The sequence below is a fragment of the Tachyglossus aculeatus genome, unplaced genomic scaffold (genome assembly GCF_015852505.1).
Source record: "Tachyglossus aculeatus isolate mTacAcu1 unplaced genomic scaffold, mTacAcu1.pri SUPER_32, whole genome shotgun sequence".
Lineage (NCBI taxonomy): Eukaryota > Metazoa > Chordata > Mammalia > Monotremata > Tachyglossidae > Tachyglossus > Tachyglossus aculeatus.
Window position 1 is genome coordinate 1,533,312 of NW_024044838.1, and position 9,280 is coordinate 1,542,591.

The following is a 9,280-nucleotide window of genomic DNA, read 5'->3' on the forward strand; positions in this document are numbered from 1 at the left end:
GTCTGTAATAATAGTAATGATATTTGTTAAGTGCTTACTATGTACCAAGTACTATTCTAAGCACTTGTAGATACAAGGTAATAAGGTTGTCCCACTTGGGGCTCACAGTCTTAATCCCCATTTTACATATTAGATAACTGAGGCACAGAAAAGTTAAATGACTTGCCCAAGATCACACAGCAGACAAGTGGAAGAGCCAGGATTGGAACCCACGTCCTCTGACTCCCAAGGCCATACTCTTGCCACTGGGCCATACTGCATATTTGTTAAGTTCTTAGTACGTTTCAGGCACTCTTCTAAGTGCTGGGGTGGATGCAACTTAAACAGGTGAGATTTAATATTTAATCCGTGGTCCCCTAACTGATGATTGATCTGATCTCTTTTCTTATTCTGGCAGGTATCACTTGGAGAAGTCTCATAAATGGCTAAAGGGAATGATATTGTGATGACAATTTATTCTCTTGGGCCTGATAGATAACCCTAGCTTGTGAATGACGTTTTTTGTGCTGTTTCCTTTTATTTATTTGATAAATGTGGTACAAAATCTCTGGATGATCGTGTTAATTGGGGTGAGTTCCCAGCTTCATCCCCCCCCCCCCCCAGTATTTTTTCCTCGATCACCTGCCTTTCTTAGATTTCTGTCCATCATTTTTGCCTCCCAAGGTGCTGGTGAACTTCATATCCGAGAGGAGAGTCATCTCTGATGCAGGGTTTATCCTCCAATATTCCTGTTTCAACATGTTCATAACCACAGAGTATCTCCTGCTGGCTGTGATGGCTTATAACTCATATTTAGCTATTTGCTACCCACTTACCTATACAGGCATATGACCCTAAAGGCCTTTATATAGCCGGTGACTGGATTCTACTTAATGGGCCTTTTGAACTCACTTACACATACGAGTGGTTTACTGAGTTTGTCTTTCTATGGACCTAATGCCATTAATCATTATTTCTGTGACATCCCATTATTGTTCAAACTCTCCTGTTCCAACGGCTACAACAATAAGGTCTTGCTCTTGACTTTCTCTGGGGCCATTACAGTAATCACCTTTCTGAGGGTAATCAACTCCTATGTGTATATTTTCTCGACCATCCTAAGACAAAAAGCCTTCTCCACCTGTGCCTCCCACCTGACCATGATCACCATTTTCAACGGAACAATGCTATTTGCATATGTTCATCCAACTTTCAGCTATCCGTTGGCTCAGGCCAAATTAGTGTCTTTGTTTTTTACTCTCTTGTTCTTGCCTTGTCTTTTGCCGTCGAATCATTTCTGACACGTAGCGACACCACAGACACATCTCTCCCAGAACACCTTACTCTCCATCTGAAATCATTCTGGTAGTGTATCCCTAGAGTTTTCTTGGTAAAAGTATGGAAGTGGTTTAACATTGTCCCCTTCTGCAAAGTAAACTTAAGTCTCTTACCTCGACTCTCTCCCATGCCGCTCCTGCCCAGCATGGGTGAGTTTTGACTTGTAGCAGGTTGCCTTCCTTTCGCTAGACACTGACCAAGCTCGGAATGGAATGGGTATGCCACTGCTTGATTCTCCCTCCCATAGCTGAGACTGGTAGAGTACGAGAAATGCTCCAGGTGTGACCCTGAGAAGGGGACTCACTTGTTAACCTTATAACTTCCTTATAGTGCCCCCCCCAACTCCCCTTCCCGGTCCGGTCCTGATTGACTCTCCCCCCCCCCCCCCCGCAAAAAAACCTCGGGAAAAAGGCCCTTGTTATCACCAAGTTACAATAACTACAACCTCATTCGCACCTACTTAGCCCTCCTGTCCCACCATCGACCCCCGGCCCACGTCCTCCCCCGGGCCAGGAATGCCCTCCCTCTGCCCATCCGCCAAGCTAGCTCTCTTCCTTCCTTCAAGGCCCTACTGAAAGCTCATCTCCTCCAGGAGGCCTTCCAAGACTGAGCCCCTTCCTTCCTCTCCCCCTCGTCCCCTTCTCCATCCCCCGCATTATACCTCCTTCCCTTCCCCACAGCACCTGTATATAGGTATATATGTTTGTACATATTTATTACTCTATTTATTTTATTTGTACCTATCTATTCTATTTATTTTATTTTGTTAGTATGTTTGGTTTTGTTCTCTGTCTCCCCCTTCTAGACTGTGAGTCCACTGTTGGGTAGAGACTGTCTCTATATGTTGCCAACTTGTACTTCCCAAGCGCTTAGTACAGTGCTCTGCACACAGTAAGCGCTCAATAAATACGATTGATTGATTGATTGATTGATTAACCATCCTGAATCTGTTGATTTACAGCCTAGGGAACAAGAAGGTCCACGAGGGTTTGAGAAGGATGGTGGAGAGGAAAATATATTTTCAATGAATGGGAAGGTGCAAAGTTAGTGATTCTAGTGGAGGAGGGGGGCCTCTCGCACCCCTGCTCCCAGAAGGCTCCTATCCTCCGGACGCCGCCATAGGGGCCCGGGATCCCCGATCCTGAGAGGCCCGCCCGCCATCACAGAGCGGGGCCCCTGCTCCCGGAAGGACCTCTCACCTCCGGACGCTGCCATGAGGAGCGGGGAATCTCCCTCTCTCATCGAGCAGCCCGTTATCGGGCTCCCATTATTCGTGGCCGGGCTCCTGGCCGTCCCCCTCTCGAACATCAGCATCCCCGCCCCCATCCAGTCCAGAACACCGAGGCCTCTGGACTGGGCTCCCCCGACAAAACAATCATCACTAGACTCACCCCTCGAAAGGAACTCCACTCCGTCCAAGTAGCCACCTGGGATCGTGGGACATTGTGTACCCCTGCTTCCATCCCCCCGCTCCCCCCATAAGTGACCTTCTTTGAGGAGCCCCCACTACCTCATTCCCGGACCAGCCAGGACTGATTCCCCCCACCCCCATCCCCGAGAAAAAAGCCCTTGTTCCCACCGAGTTACTTCAATAATAACCCCATTCGTACCTACTCAGCCCACCCATGCTATTTGTCTGTTTACTCCTGTTCCCAGGTGTTTCCTCTCTCATGAACACCCATAACAGTTACGCCCAACTCCAGAGCTGCCATCCATAGGACTCCATACTCCACCATCTCAGACATTTCTGCCAAGAGCCCCTGGACTCTCCTTGCCATTAGCCTTTTTGATTTGATTTGATTGACCCATAAACAATTCATTCTTCTGCTTTGGGCATCATCTGGCTATTTTGTGGATGCTTCTGCGTGTTAATTGTTAACTGCTCTCTATGATGTCATCACCTGCTTATTTTATCATTGCTATTGCATGTTAATTGTTATAATTGTTACCTGCTCCCTGTGATGTCAACATCTGCTTATTTTATTGTTGCCATCACATGTTAATTGTTAACTGCTCTCTGTGATGTCATCATCTACTTGTTTTATTATTGTTACTGCATGTTAATTGTTAATTGATCTCTGTACTGCCATTTACCTTGCTGACCTCACCAAGAACTATCACTTTCCCTGGAACCATCTGCCCTTCCCAGGCCTCACCTTCCCCTTCCCCTCTCCCACCCAGCTCTTTCCCTCCCTTTCCCCCATCCCCACTCTTCTCCCCACCCCCTCCCAAAAGTCCCTCTGTACCAGCGTCAACCCTCAACCCCTCCCTTCCAACCCAATCACTTCTAAACCCCTCCCCCATCCTCCCCGCCCCTGCCTCATCCCAGTTCTCCCTGCCCATTGCCACCCCTCTTCCCCCTCTCCCCACCCAGGCCCCCGCTAACTCATTCCAATACAAACCCTCCCGTCCCCTCACACCCTTCCTCCTCCCTCCCGTCCTCCACAGCTGCTGCCAAGGGACCCCCGCTTTATTATAAGCAATCTCCTTTTCACCCTTGAACTGTTCCTTTCCAACTTTCTCCTCCTCCTCACCCAAACCAAAACAGGGCTCACCCCGGATGACACGTTCTCTTCTTCTGTTCTCTCCAGCAGAGGCCTCTTATTCTCCCACTCCCCCAGACTCACCGGAAAAGGAGGAGGTGTCGACTTCCTTCTTGCACCCCAATGTCGCTTTTTCACTATCCCTCTTCCCCCTTCCCTTTACTTCCCCACCTTTGAAGCTCATATTATTCGCTGCTACCACCCCCTCCAGATCCTTATAACAGTCATCTACCGCCCCCCCCCCCCCGGCACCACCTCCAACTTTTTAGAACAATTTTGACCCCTTTCTCACCTTCCTTCTCTCCTTTTCCATGCCCACTCTGATCCTTGGAGACTTCAGCATCCACATGGATGTCCCTGGTAACTCCTCTGCTGCCCACCTTCGATCTCTCCTTGACGCTGCCAACCTCCTGCTCCACCCGACCTCACCCACTCACCAACCTGGTCACACCATCGACCTCATCATCTCCTACCGCTGCACTATCTCCACCCTCACCAACTCTGAAATCCCTCTCTCTCATCATAACCTTCTCACCTGCTTCCTCACTCACACTCCTCCACCTGTAAATCTATATTACTATCCTGCAGAGACCTCCGCTCTCTCGACCTCATCCATCTTTCTCAGCGCATCAAACCCCACCTCGCCTCCCTAGCCTCTCTACCCAATCTTGATGACGGGATTACTGCTCTCAACTCTACCCTCTCTACTCAACTCAACTCACTCGCTCCCCTCTCCCTTCGCCACTCCTGTACCACTATCCCACAGCCTTGGATCACTGCCACTGTCTGCTTGCTTTGCTCTTATGCTCGAGCTGCTGAACACTGCTGGCAAAAGTCTAAACACCAAGCCAATCTTGCTCACTTAATGTTTATCCTTTCCTGCCTCAACTCTGCCCTCTCCTCTGCCATGCCTGATGTGCATCTAACTTTATTTCTATTTGTTTATTGTGATGACTTGGCATCTGTCCACACGTTTTGTTTTGTTGTCTGTCTCCCCCTTCTAGACTGTGAACCCATTGTTGGGCAGGGACCGCCTCTATATGTTGCCAACTTGTACTTACCAAGAGTTTAGTACAGTGCTCTGCACACAGTAAGCGCTCAATAAATACAATTGAATGAATGAATGAAAGGTAACATTCAGCACTAGCAACTAGGGAGAACAAGAAAAACACATTCTTTAAACGATACCACCTTTTTGGCCAGAAGATGGTTGACCATCATTTTAGGAGCAATGATAGAAGAGTAACTGATAGCTAAGAAAGACAGATTGCTGAGGCAAAATCTATAGGGTTGTCAACTTGGGAGCTCTTCTTGATCAACAAGAAGATGGTCAGATTCTCCACCACAGTGATGAGATAGATGGCACAAAATAACAGAAAGATGACAAACTGTAAGTCTGGGTGGTCCGTAAACCCCAAAAGAATAAACTCAGTCACCCTGGTACCGTTCTTCTCTTCCATTTATTCCATTGTGCGCCTTGGAACTAGGTAGAAGCAGTTTGTCATTAGAATGGAACCAAATTCGGCCAGAGAGTTTACCATAATGGAACTCTCTGTGACTCATTGTTGTTAACACAATGTCCTTGCTGAGGTTATGCATCTTCTCTGAAAATCATTTCAGCAACTGCATGCTCTATGAAAGGAGAAATGTGTTTGATTCATAGGATTTAACCACGTGCACGTTGGTATCTTCCTGCTCTCTTCATATTCTACCTATAACTGCTCTCCTCAACAATTACTGTCTTTGGACCTTTCTTTGTCTTAAAGGAAAACTACACTTAGAACAAATACCCAGCTTGCATTGCAAAACCTCTGGGGAATAATTGAGACGTTAGTGTACTCCCAGATACTCTTGTAAGGCATCTTATGAGAACTAGTGGGAAAATGGGTTCTGATCCACAGCAAGTGACAGAGAGCAGGAGGAGGAAAATACAGGCCACAAGTGTCTGCTACTGTCAATACAAACCCAGCCATCAGAATTGGGGAAGCATATTCAGGAGTGGCAGGAGAAGACTTGACTATTGTGAGCAGCAACTGCAGTAATAATAATAGTAATAATAATAATAATTCTGGTATTTGTTAAGTGCTTACTATGTTCCAGGCACTGTACTAAGCACTGGGGTGGATACAAGCAAATTGGGTTGGACACAGTCCCTGTCCCATATGGGGCTCACAGTCTCATCGCCATTTTACAGATGAGGTAATTGAGGGACAGAGAAGTTAAGTGACTAGTCCAAGGTCACACAGCAGACTAATGGTGGAGCCAGGATTAGAACCCATGCTGCAGTATTGGTAGCATGAGGTAGGAGGAAATGAGGCAGGGAAGTACAGTCTTCTGCACACAGTAAGCACTCAATAAATATGATTTAATGAATAAATGAATGAATGAAAAGAAGGAAGCTCTGAGTGTGCAACTCAAAACCCTTATCTCCAAATACACGTAATCCCCAAAATGGGATTGGAGAGATCTGCTCGGTGAGAGAAAGACCCTGGCTACAAAGCTTGAAGACACACTTACACACACACACACACACACACACACACACACACACACACACACACACACACACACACACACAAACACAAACACACACAGATAAAAAATAAACCCAGTCCTCTCATAATGAAGGGAGATTGCTTTCTTGCAAACTCTGGGTTAAAGAAAACTCATATTGTAGTGTTCATTGTGTTAGGCGCTGCGTGGGGCACATATTCTTCCAGCACCATGGTATGCTGTATTTAACAGACTTCTTGCCAAAACACACAGTGAAAACATGTGCTGTAGCAGAAACGAGTGCACAGAGAAACACGCAGGTGCACAAAGAAAAATTAAAAAAAAAAAAAAAAAAACACCCATGAACAAACACCCAGAGACAGAAAAACATGTGGACACATTAGGATGTACAAATACCCAATCACAGATGCACAGAGATACAGACAGGAGAACAAACATGGACACAAAAACAGAGGGAGAAACATGCTTAAAATGCACAGGGAGAGGCTCACACATTGAACAATCAATGGAGAGATGCTGAGAAATGTCCAAGGGCATGCACGAACATGCACAGGTAAACATACCTGAACACACCCAGTGATACATGCATTCGTAAACGTGGGAAAATGCATATATTTCCATCCCACTCCACGACTCCCAGGAAAACACATAAGGACACAGAAACACGAATAGGGATGGCAACCCACAGAGTGAAAAACACATAAAAATGCATAACTTTAATACTGCAGGGAAATAAAGTGTAGATTATCAAGGAGCCAAAGGAAATACCCAGTTCCAACACCTTCCTTCTTCAACATTTTGTTTCCCTCTCATAATTAAACATAAATTAAATGCTGGACTGAAGGGAGGAGGTTCAGGGGGAGAATATCATGGAATATATATAAACACTCTAATCTCCTGAGAACTTTGACCTCCTATTTAACAAATATTGATAAGGCATTAACTCTCAAGGAAGTCTCTTCACACTAAGAGCTCATACTTCTCTTTGAAAAAAACAGGGATTGTTTGTTCAAAGGAACAAATCCAACAAAACCAAATCCAAACATATCCAACATAATCCAACATACATGAAATCTGTATACAAATATTTTACACTGGACTCCTTATATTTATCAACATTAAAAAAAATTGTTGTATCTTTATCCTCACATGATCTGAATACAGGAGGTATCTTGGTCCGAATAGATGTTGTATCTTTATCCTCACATGATCTGAATCCAGGAGGCATCTTGTTCCGAATAGATTGGAGATCCAAGCAGGCTCCAATTGCAAAGGAGAAAATGTTGTAACCAACGGGATGAAAAAACAAATGGAGGTCACATTCACAGATGGAAGGATGGGATGGTCATTTCACTTTTGTTGGACATATGATGATTTCCTCAAAACTCAATAAGAAGATGCTTCAAGCTTTATGCTCTGATTGGTGGAATTTTGCTGGTGGGGTGAGCAGGAGGGAGTAAGTCCCTAAGGCAGCTCTGTACTCCAGATCTCATTCCAGGAACGATTTGGAGTACTAGTTGTCCTTTGGGAGGATGGGAAAATTATTTATATCTGGTTTTCTACCTCATGGGAGTAAATATGTGTGTGGAAATGGGTTTTCTGAAGATCTCCCCTTTCCTTCTTTCAGATAAATCAGCACAGCCAGAAAGCCAAAAGGATCTGAAGGCCTTTCAGGAAACATGACACTTGCAAGAAGACACGATTAAATGTAATATAGAGTAATAATTATATAATATCAATATAATATATCTTAATTCTATAAATGTTATAATTCTGATTAATTCAGAATCACCATCCTAGAGATGATGGAGACACAGAAAGAAGAGAAAGCAATTGTTTTGGTGGTTTAAAAGCAAAATATACACACAACTTTCCCTTAAGCCAATCATCAGCCTTTGTCAGGGTCAGGTTAGGCTTCGGGCCACTTAGGTCTTCAAACACCACTAGACTTTCCCCTTCACATGTCAGGGTTTCATGATTCAGGTGCTGGATTTATATGCAAATTCCACTCTGAAATCTTAAGCAAAAGTTTGTGGCCCGAGAAGCAGGGTTGTGGCAAATCTCCAAAGGAAGAAGTCTCTGTGTTCAGTAATTTGGATAATCTGGGCTCCCCAAATACCACTTTTGTCAGCAACCTTATAGCATGGAAGCAAAATTGGATCTTTTTTCTTGATTATTTCAGTTCCTTGCAACTCTTTTCCCTGTGAAACCTTCATACTGGAGTCAGATAAATGGGACCCAAGGTTCACTTTAGAGGTTCATTTGTGTGCTGAATAAACTAGGGCAAGTCATTTAACTTCTCTCTGCCTCAGTTTCTATGACTTTTAAATGGGAATGAAGTACCTGTTCTCCTTCCCTCTTAGATCAATCAATTATATTTGTTGTTTTCTTACTTTTACAAAGTAAGTGTTCAATAAATATGATTGATTTATTGACTTAGACAGGGAAAGTCTTTTGGAGGAGATGTCATTTTAATAAGGCTTTGTAGGTGATGAGAGTGTTGGTTTCTGGGTAACTAAAGGGGAGGGAGTTCCAGGCCAGAGGTAGGATGTGGGCAAGAAGCCAGCAATAAACCAGATAGGATCAAGGTACAGTGAGTAGATTGGTGTTAAAGCAGCAAAGTGAGAGGGATGGGTTATAGTAAGAAGTCAGTGAGGTAAGATAGGAGGGGGCAAGGGGGTTGAGTGTTTTAAAGCCGATCATAAGGATTTTCTGTTTGATGCAGAGGTGGATGGGCAACCACTAGAGCTTCTTCAGGAGTGGGGGAGCATGTTCTGAACTATTTTTAAAGAAATGATCCAGGCAAGCAGAGTGCACTATGGACTGAAGTGGGGAGAGAGAGGGGGCAGGGAGGTTAGCAAGGAGGCTGATGCAATAGTCAAGGTAGAATAGGATAAGGGCTTGGA